Source organism: Electrophorus electricus, unplaced genomic scaffold, assembly GCF_041902795.1.
Source record: "Electrophorus electricus isolate QZ-2024a unplaced genomic scaffold, ASM4190279v1 Scaffold95, whole genome shotgun sequence".
Classification (NCBI taxonomy): Eukaryota; Metazoa; Chordata; class Actinopteri; order Gymnotiformes; family Gymnotidae; genus Electrophorus; species Electrophorus electricus.
This window is the reverse complement of record NW_027658812.1, coordinates 25,001-35,000: the sequence shown is the minus strand read 5'-3', so window position 1 is coordinate 35,000 and position 10,000 is coordinate 25,001. Positions and strand designations below refer to the sequence as shown.

General features: G+C 52.3%; 1 non-coding gene across 1 annotated transcript; it reads left to right on the top strand.

Moving 5' to 3' along the window:
• The first annotated feature begins 8,056 nt into the window (after positions 1-8,056).
• LOC145656894 (18S ribosomal RNA) lies at positions 8,057-9,893 on the top strand. Its single transcript, XR_014122484.1, has one exon. It is a non-coding gene; the product is annotated as an 18S ribosomal RNA (ribosomal RNA).
• The last annotated feature ends 107 nt before the right edge of the window (positions 9,894-10,000 follow it).

The window sequence follows — 10,000 nt, the reverse complement described above, 5'->3', positions numbered from 1 at the left end:
CAAAGTGATTGAAGTGTGCCCAGGCCCAGATCTACTTTGCTGGGCATGACTGTGTTTGACCTCTTGGGCCTGGAAGTCTGGTAGTAGTAGTAGTAGTAGTAGTAGTAGTAGTAGTAGTATGATTTAAAGGTACAAAGTGAATGAAGTGTGCCCAGGCCCAGAGCTACTTTGCTGGGCATGACTGTGTTTGACCTCTTGGGCCTGGAAGTCTATTTCTAGGCTTATATAAAGGGTCAAACTTCTTGAAGTGTGCCCAGGCCCAGAGCTACTTTGCTGTGTATGACTGTGTGACCTCTTGGCCCTGGAATTCTGGTGGTAGTAGTAGTATGATTTAAAGGCACAAAGTGAATGAAGTGTGCCCAGGCCCAGAGCTACTTTGCTGGGCATGACTGTGTTTGACCTCTTGGGCCTGGAAGTCTGGTAGTAGTAGTAGTAGTAGTAGTAGTAGTAGTAGTAGTAGTATGATTTAAAGGTACAAAGTGAATGAAGTGTGCCCAGGCCCAGAGCTACTTTGCTGGGCATGACTGTGTTTGACCTCTTGGGCCTGGAAGTCTATTTCTAGGCTTATATAAAGGGTCAAACTTCTTGAAGTGTGCCCAGGCCCAGAGCTACTTTGCTGGGCATGACTGTGTTTGACCTCTTGGGTCTGGAAGTCTGGTGGTAGTAGTAGTAGTATGATTTAAAGGCACAAAGTGATTGAAGTGTGCCCAGGCCCAGAGCTACTTTGCTGGGCATGAATGTGTTTGAACTCTTGGGCCTGGAAGTCTGGTAGTAGTAGTATGATTTAAAGGCACAAAGTGATTGAAGTGTGCCCAGGCCCAGAGCTACTTTGCTGGGCATGACTGTGTTTGACCTCTTGGGTCTGGAAGTCTGGTGGTAGTAGTAGTAGTATGATTTAAAGGCACAAAGTGATTGAAGTGTGCCCAGGCCCAGAGCTACTTTGCTGGGCATGAATGTGTTTGAACTCTTGGGCCTGGAAGTCTGGTAGTAGTAGTATGATTTAAAGGCACAAAGTGATTGAAGTGTGCCCAGGCCCAGAGCTACTTTGCTGGGCATGACTGTGTTTGACCTCTTGGGCCTGGAAGTCCTGGTGGTAGTAGTAGTATGATTTAAAGGCACAAAGTGATTGAAGTGTGCCCAGGCCCAGAGCTACTTTGCTGGGCATGAATGTGTTTGAACTCTTGGGCCTGGAAGTCTGGTAGTAGTAGTAGTAGTAGTAGTAGTAGTAGTAGTAGTAGTAGTATGATTTAAAGGTACAAAGTGAATGAAGTGTGCCCAGGCCCAGAGCTACTTTGCTGGGCATGACTGTGTTTGACGTCTTGGGCCTGGAAGTCTGGTAGTAGTAGTATGATTTAAAGGTACAAAGTGAATGAAGTGTGCCCAGGCCCAGAGCTACTTTGCTGGGCATGACTGTGTTTGACCTCTTGGCTCTGGAAGTCTATTTCTAGGCTTATATACAGGGTCAAACATCTTGAAGTGTGCCCAGGCCCAGAGCTACTTTGCTGGGCATGAATGTGTTTGAACTCTTGGGCCTGGAAGTCTGGTAGTAGTAGTATGATTTAAAGGCACAAAGTGATTGAAGTGTGCCCAGGCCCAGAGCTACTTTGCTGGGCATGACTGTGTTTGACCTCTTGGCTCTGGAAGTCTATTTCTAGGCTTATATAAAGGGTCAAACATCTTGAAGTGTGCCCAGGCCCAGAGCTACTTTGCTGGGCATGAATGTGTTTGAACTCTTGGGCCTGGAAGTCTGGTAGTAGTAGTAGTAGTAGTAGTAGTAGTAGTAGTAGTAGTAGTAGTATGATTTAAAGGTACAAAGTGAATGAAGTGTGCCCAGGCCCACAGCTACTTTGCTGGGCATGACTGTGTTTGACCTCTTGGGCCTGAAAGTCTATTTCTAGGCTTATATAAAGGGTCAAACTTCTTGAAGTGTGCCCAGGCCCAGATCTACTTTGCTGGGCATGACTGTGTTTGACCTCTTGGGCCTGGAAGTCTGGTAGTAGTAGTAGTAGTAGTAGTAGTAGTAGTAGTATGATTTAAAGGTACAAAGTGAATGAAGTGTGCCCAGGCCCAGAGCTACTTTGCTGGGCATGACTGTGTTTGACCTCTTGGGCCTGGAAGTCTATTTCTAGGCTTATATAAAGGGTCAAACTTCTTGAAGTGTGCCCAGGCCCAGAGCTACTTTGCTGTGTATGACTGTGTGACCTCTTGGCCCTGGAATTCTGGTGGTAGTAGTAGTATGATTTAAAGGCACAAAGTGAATGAAGTGTGCCCAGGCCCAGAGCTACTTTGCTGGGCATGACTGTGTTTGACCTCTTGGGCCTGGAAGTCTGGTAGTAGTAGTAGTAGTAGTAGTAGTAGTAGTAGTAGTAGTAGTAGTATGATTTAAAGGTACAAAGTGAATGAAGTGTGCCCAGGCCCAGAGCTACTTTGCTGGGCATGACTGTGTTTGACCTCTTGGGCCTGGAAGTCTATTTCTAGGCTTATATAAAGGGTCAAACATCTTGAAGTGTGCCCAGGCCCAGAGCTACTTTGCTGGGCATGAATGTGTTTGAACTCTTGGGCCTGGAAGTCTGGTAGTAGTAGTATGATTTAAAGGCACAAAGTGATTGAAGTGAGCCCAGGCCCAGAGCTACTTTGCTGGGCATGAATGTGTTTGAACTCTTGGGCCTGGAAGTCTGGTAGTAGTAGTAGTAGTAGTAGTAGTAGTAGTAGTAGTAGTAGTATGATTTAAAGGTACAAAGTGAATGAAGTGTGCCCAGGCCCAGAGCTACTTTGCTGGGCATGACTGTGTTTGACGTCTTGGGCCTGGAAGTCTGGTAGTAGTAGTATGATTTAAAGGTACAAAGTGAATGAAGTGTGCCCAGGCCCAGAGCTACTTTGCTGGGCATGACTGTGTTTGACCTCTTGGCTCTGGAAGTCTATTTCTAGGCTTATATAAAGGGTCAAACTTCTTGAAGTGTGCCCAGGCCCAGAGCTACTTTGCTGGGCATGACTGTGTTTGACCTCTGGGGCCTGGAAGTCTGGTAGTAGTAGTATGATTTAAAGGCACAAAGTGATTGAAGTGTGCCCAGGCCCAGAGCTACTTTGCTGGGCATGAATGTGTTTGAACTCTTGGGCCTGGAAGTCTGGTAGTAGTAGTATGATTTAAAGGCACAAAGTGAATGAAGTGTGCCCAGGCCCAGAGCTACTTTGCTGGGCATGACTGTGTTTGACCTCTTGGCTCTGGAAGTCTATTTCTAGGCTTATATACAGGGTCAAACATCTTGAAGTGTGCCCAGGCCCAGAGCTACTTTGCTGGGCATGAATGTGTTTGAACTCTTGGGCCTGGAAGTCTGGTAGTAGTAGTATGATTTAAAGGCACAAAGTGATTGAAGTGTGCCCAGGCCCAGAGCTACTTTGCTGGGCATGACTGTGTTTGACCTCTTGGGCCTGGAAGTCTGGTAGTAGTAGTATGATTTAAAGGCACAAAGTGATTGAAGTGTGCCCAGGCCCAGAGCTACTTTGCTGGGCATGAATGTGTTTGACCTCTTGGGCCTGGAAGTCTGGTGGTAGTAGTAGTATGATTTAAAGGCACAAAGTGAATGAAGTGTGCCCAGGCCCAGAGCTACTTTGCTGTGCATGACTGTGTTTGACCTCTTGGCTCTGGAAGTCTATTTCTAGGCTTATATAAAGGGTCAAACTTCTTGAAGTGTGCCCAGGCCCAGAGCTACTTTGCTGGGCATGACTGTGTTTGACCTCTGGGGCCTGGAAGTCTGGTAGTAGTAGTATGATTTAAAGGCACAAAGTGATTGAAGTGTGCCCAGGCCCAGAGCTACTTTGCTGGGCATGAATGTGTTTGAACTCTTGGGCCTGGAAGTCTGGTAGTAGTAGTATGATTTAAAGGCACAAAGTGAATGAAGTGTGCCCAGGCCCAGAGCTACTTTGCTGGGCATGACTGTGTTTGACCTCTTGGCTCTGGAAGTCTATTTCTAGGCTTATATACAGGGTCAAACATCTTGAAGTGTGCCCAGGCCCAGAGCTACTTTGCTGGGCATGAATGTGTTTGAACTCTTGGGCCTGGAAGTCTGGTAGTAGTAGTATGATTTAAAGGCACAAAGTGATTGAAGTGTGCCCAGGCCCAGAGCTACTTTGCTGGGCATGACTGTGTTTGACCTCTTGGCTCTGGAAGTCTATTTCTAGGCTTATATAAAGGGTCAAACATCTTGAAGTGTGCCCAGGCCCAGAGCTACTTTGCTGGGCATGAATGTGTTTGAACTCTTGGGCCTGGAAGTCTGGTAGTAGTAGTATGATTTAAAGGCACAAAGTGATTGAAGTGTGCCCAGGCCCAGAGCTACTTTGCTGGGCATGACTGTGTTTGACCTCTTGGGCCTGGAAGTCTGGTGGTAGTAGTAGTATGATTTAAAGGCACAAAGTGATTGAAGTGTGCCCAGGCCCAGAGCTACTTTGCTGGGCATGAATGTGTTTGAACTCTTGGGCCTGGAAGTCTATTTCTAGGCTTATATAAAGGGTCAAACATCTTGAAGTGTGCCCAGGCCCAGAGCTACTTTGCTGTGCATGACTGTGGTTGACCTCTTGGCCCTGGAAGTCTGGTGGTAGTAGTAGTATGATTTAAAGGCACAAAGTGAATGAAGTGTGCCCAGGCCCAGAGCTACTTTGCTGGGCATGAATGTGTTTGAACTCTTGGGCCTGGAAGTCTGGTAGTAGTAGTAGTAGTAGTAGTAGTAGTAGTAGTAGTAGTATGATTTAAAGGCACAAAGTGCTTGAAGTGTGCCCAGGCCCAGAGCTACTTTGCTGTGCATGACTGTGTTTGACCTCTTGGCTCTGGAAGTCTATTTCTAGGCTTATATAAAGGGTCAAACTTCTTGAAGTGTGCCCAGGCCCAGAGCTACTTTGCTGTGTATGACTGTGTGACCTCTTGGCCCTGGAATTCTGGTGGTAGTAGTAGTATGATTTAAAGGCACAAAGTGAATGAAGTGTGCCCAGGCCCAGAGCTACTTTGCTGGGCATGACTGTGTTTGACCTCTTGGGCCTGGAAGTCTGGTAGTAGTAGTATGATTTAAAGGCACAAAGTGATTGAAGTGTGCCCAGGCCCAGAGCTACTTTGCTGGGCATGAATGTGTTTGAACTCTTGGGCCTGGAAGTCTATTTCTAGGCTTATATAAAGGGACAAACTTCTTGAAGTGTGCCCAGGCCCAGAGCTACTTTGCTGTGTATGACTGTGTGACCTCTTGGCCCTGGAATTCTGGTGGTAGTAGTAGTAGTAGTAGTATGATTTAAAGGTACAAAGTGAATGAAGTGTGCCCAGGCCCAGAGCCAGGCCTGGGCAGCAGGGGGCGCTCCTGGCCATGCCCAGCGAGTTTCGTGCGAATCGGACCTGGTCCGGAAGAGATACGAAGGGAAAACTCATTACTCGTCGGGGTGGCACATCCAGGCTCTCGACCCTCCCAAAGCGTCCGACCAGGGTGCACCCTGCCGGGCATGGTTAGCCGCCAGCCCCCTTCCTGGAGGTCTGGTTGGCACGGGGTTTTGATTTATCGGTTTCATATCTCTGGGCTCCTTGGGAGCAGAAAGTCGGTTGAGGGCCCTTTGGAAAGAGCCGGGGCTGCCGTTTAACGCTGTCCAAGCGGCAGGCGAAGCGCACCCACCGTTTTTACGCTATGATTTTTTAAAACCGCCGGGGCGGCAAACACAGGGCCGGTCGGGTTTGAAGACGAATATCTCTTCGGCCCTTGGGAGGAGAGAAGCAGCGCGGGTCACCTTTGAACGCGCTCGCTGCCAGGAACGTCTGGCGTAAAAGTTTCGTGGGAATCGGACGTTCCTAGGCTGAGAAGCGAGCGCCCGCCCTCGGGCGGTCGGGGGCCCCTTTCTCATTCCCCGTCTGGGCTAAAAATACGAGGTCGGACCCGATGGACTCGGGAGACTGGAGAGTACCAGGGAGACCCTGGAAGCAGGCGACCCGACCCACGCTTCGCTGTCTCCTCGGCCCTCGGGAGTAGAAGCGCGGGGACGGTGGCGTGGGCAGCAGGGGGCGCTCCTGGCCATGCCCAGCGAGTTTCGTGCGAATCGGACCTGGTCCGGAAGAGATACGAAGGGAAAACTCATTACTCGTCGGGGTGGCACATCCAGGCTCTCGACCCTCCCAAAGTGTCCGACCAGGGTGCACCCTGCCGGGCTAAGAGAACAGCCAGGTGAACCCTGGAGGTTCCGAACTCCAGACCCCTGGACCCGACGGCTCAGTCCGCCTCAGGTGCACTACAGAGGTCCTCGGGCTGTCCCTGAGTGCATTAAAACGGAAATCAGAATTACTCCCCCGGGTGGCACTTCCAGGCTCTCGACCCTCCCAAAGTGTCCGACCAGGGTGCACCCTGCTGGGCATGGTTAGCCGCCAGCCCCCTTCCTGGAGGTCTGGTTGGCACGGGGTTTTGCAAATAGGTCCCGTCGGGTATATGGGAGAGCAAAGAGAATCAATGGGGTCCAAGCACTAAATTCATCCAGTGGCGTTCTCTGGAAGCCCAAGGGGAGTCCGAGGGGTGTTCGGCCGGCAAGGGGAGCTCTCCCTCGGACACATGATCAAACGCCTGTCCCCTACCGGAAAGTGGTGTGCTCTGGATGCCCCCCCCCCCCCCCATCCCCCGAGGGGGGTGCTTATCCCGCGAGGGGAGCCCTCCTCGGGTTAAGTGAACCATCATGCCGATTCCCCTATGGAAGTGGGCACATCCAGGCACACAGTCTGCTTTGCTCTCCCCGACCCGAGTGCGTCTGTTGGGCTGAGTGTACGCCCAGGCAACTGGATCCAATGGCTCAGTCCGCCGCAGCGTGCTTCGACGATGGGTCGTACAGCCATGCCACCAGGGTGGGCGTGTTTGTAAATGTACCAGTGGATTCTCGTCGGCCTGCCACATCCATGGTATCGACCCACCAGGCCTGTCCGACCAGGGGTTGACCCTGGACGGGCACGGTCTGTGGTTTGGCCCTTGTCCTAGATGAAATCGGGCACGGGGTTTTCTGGCCAGGTACCATCGGGTTACTGGGAGAGCGGCTTCGGTCTCCAGGTGAGACCAATGGTGAAGCAGCACGAGGCAATGGAGAGCATGCAAAGCGATGGGGAAGCCATGCACGGCAATGGCCACGAAAAAAAAAAAAAAATCACCACGGAAGGAACGTGAAGAACAAGGAGGAGTGTAGTGACACTGCCCAAAGCTGCCCGGTGTTGCAGGGGTCTATTGGTGTGTTGCTTCCTTGTTTGGTAGAGTGGAGTACCAGACCCGCCAGGGGTAGGCAAACCATTCCCCCTACGGTAAGTGAGGAGCCAGCCATTTGACGAGCGGGTGTCCACGTGTACGGGTGCGAGCGCTATCCCCCCACACGGGGTTAGGCCACGGCCTTAGGTGGACGTCTGCCGACCAGCCCCGGCTGATCCAGAACTTCTGATGTGGAGAGCGGTTTTGACAGATCCTCCCTGGTTCTAGCGGGTCAAGCCTCTGATGGGGGGTGGGGGTTATTTGTAACCCATCCCAGAACTCTCTGGGGGAGACTCAGACGGCCAGTCTGTCTACTCAGTTGTCCTATACTGGTGTCTGTGGTTTGGGAGGAAGGGAGTGCCCTGCTTTGTTGGCCTCCTCTTCAAACCTACCTGGGCCCACGAATCACTCTTCTTGGTTACATCACGAAACGTAGGTTGAGCGAGGCTAGGGGGGAGGGAATTCGACGAGGTCTTTCCCTTGTCCCCCCACCAGCGGCCCACGAAAATCAAAACGGCGTGAAGAGAGGGAACGCCGAAAGCACCTGGAGTCGGCCGTCCGCACCTCCGGAGGAGGTGGACGGGGTACGGTGCGGGCATGACCGGATGGGACAGCTTTGCATCAAGGTGAGAGGTCGGCGTCCGAAGGCCAGAGGGCGGTGCGCGAGCACGTTTACACTGGCCGCGGAAGCTGTCCTGGGTAGCCCTGTATGGCGTCTGGACCTGACGGCGCACGCACTTACAACCCGCTGCTTCCTAGCCCCCGGAAGGGGAGGCGGATGTCACTCGTGGTTCATCCCAGACCACGGTGCAAACTACCTGGTTGATCCTGCCAGTAACATATGCTTGTCTCAAAGATTAAGCCATGCAGGTCTAAGTGCACACGGCCGGTACAGTGAAACTGCGAATGGCTCATTAAATCAGTTATGGTTCCTTTGATCGCTCCACACGTTACTCGGATAACTGTGGTAATTCTAGAGCTAATACATGCAAACGAGCGCTGACCCTTCGGGGGATGCGTGCATTTATCAGACCCAAAACCCATCCGGGGGGCTCGGGCCCCCCGGCCGCTTTGGTGACTCTAGATAACCTCGGGCCGATCGCGCCCTCCGCGGCGGCGACGTCTCATTCGAATGTCTGCCCTATCAACTTTCGATGGTACCATAGTCGGCTACCATGGTGACCACGGGTAACGGGGAATCAGGGTTCGATTCCGGAGAGGGAGCCTGAGAAACGGCTACCACATCCAAGGAAGGCAGCAGGCGCGCAAATTACCCATTCCCGACACGGGGAGGTAGTGACGAAAAATAACGATACAGGTCTCTTTCGAGGCCCTGTAATCGGAATGAGCGTATCCTAAACCCATGGGTGAGGACCCATTGGAGGGCAAGTCTGGTGCCAGCAGCCGCGGTAATTCCAGCTCCAATAGCGTATATTAAAGTTGCTGCAGTTAAAAAGCTCGTAGTTGGATGTCGGGAGTGGGCTGGCGGTCCGCCGCGAGGCGTGCCACCGCCTGTCTCAGACCCTGTCTCCCGGTGCCCCCCGGATGCCCTTGGCTGGGTGTCCGGACGGGGCTCGGAGCGTTTACTTTGAAAAAATTAGAGTGTTCAAAGCGGGCCCGCTTCTCGCCTGAATACCTGAGCTAGGAATAATGGAATAGGACTCCGGTTCTATTTTGTGGGTTTCCTGAACCAGGGCCATGATTAAGAGGGACGGCCGGGGGCATTCGTATTGCGCCGCTAGAGGTGAAATTCTTGGACCGGCGCAAGACGGACGAAAGCGAAAGCATTTGCCAAGAATGTTTTCATTAATCAAGAACGAAAGTCGGAGGTTCGAAGACGATCAGATACCGTCGTAGTTCCGACCGTAAACTATGCCGACCCGCGATCCGGCGGCGTTATTCCCATGACCCGCCGGGCAGCGTGAGGGAAACCACGAGTCTGTGGGTTCCGGGGGGAGTATGGTTGCAAAGCTGAAACTTAAAGGAATTGACGGAAGGGCACCACCAGGAGTGGAGCCTGCGGCTTAATTTGACTCAACACGGGAAACCTCACCCGGCCCGGACACGGAAAGGATTGACAGATTGATAGCTCTTTCTCGATTCTGTGGGTGGTGGTGCATGGCCGTTCTTAGTTGGTGGAGCGATTTGTCTGGTTAATTCCGATAACGAACGAGACTCCGGCATGCTAAATAGTTACGCGGCCCTCCGCGGTCGGCGTCAAACTTCTTAGAGGGACAAGTGGCGTTCAGCCACGCGAGATGGAGCAATAACAGGTCTGTGATGCCCTTAGATGTCCGGGGCTGCACGCGCGCCACAATGGTTGGATCAGCGTGTGCCTACCCTACACCGAGAGGTGCGGGTAATCCGCTGAACCCCATTCGTGATGGGGACTGGGGATTGCAATTATTCCCCATGAACGAGGAATTCCCAGTAAGCGCGGGTCATAAGCTCGCGTTGATTAAGTCCCTGCCCTTTGTACACACCGCCCGTCGCTACTACCGATCGGATGGTTTAGTGAGGTCCTCGGATCGGCCCCGCCGGGGCTCCTCGCGGGCCTTGGCGGAGCGCCGAGAAGTCGATCAAACTTGACTATCTAGAGGAAGTAAAAGTCGTAACAAGGTTTTCGTAGGTGAACCTGCGAAAGGATCATTAACGGGTAACGCTGTCCGGCGTGCCTCCTCTCCCGACCCCCTCGACTTCGCCGTCCCCCCGCGTCGGGGCCCAGGGTCGAAAGGGTCTTCGGGGTTGCTGTTACACGT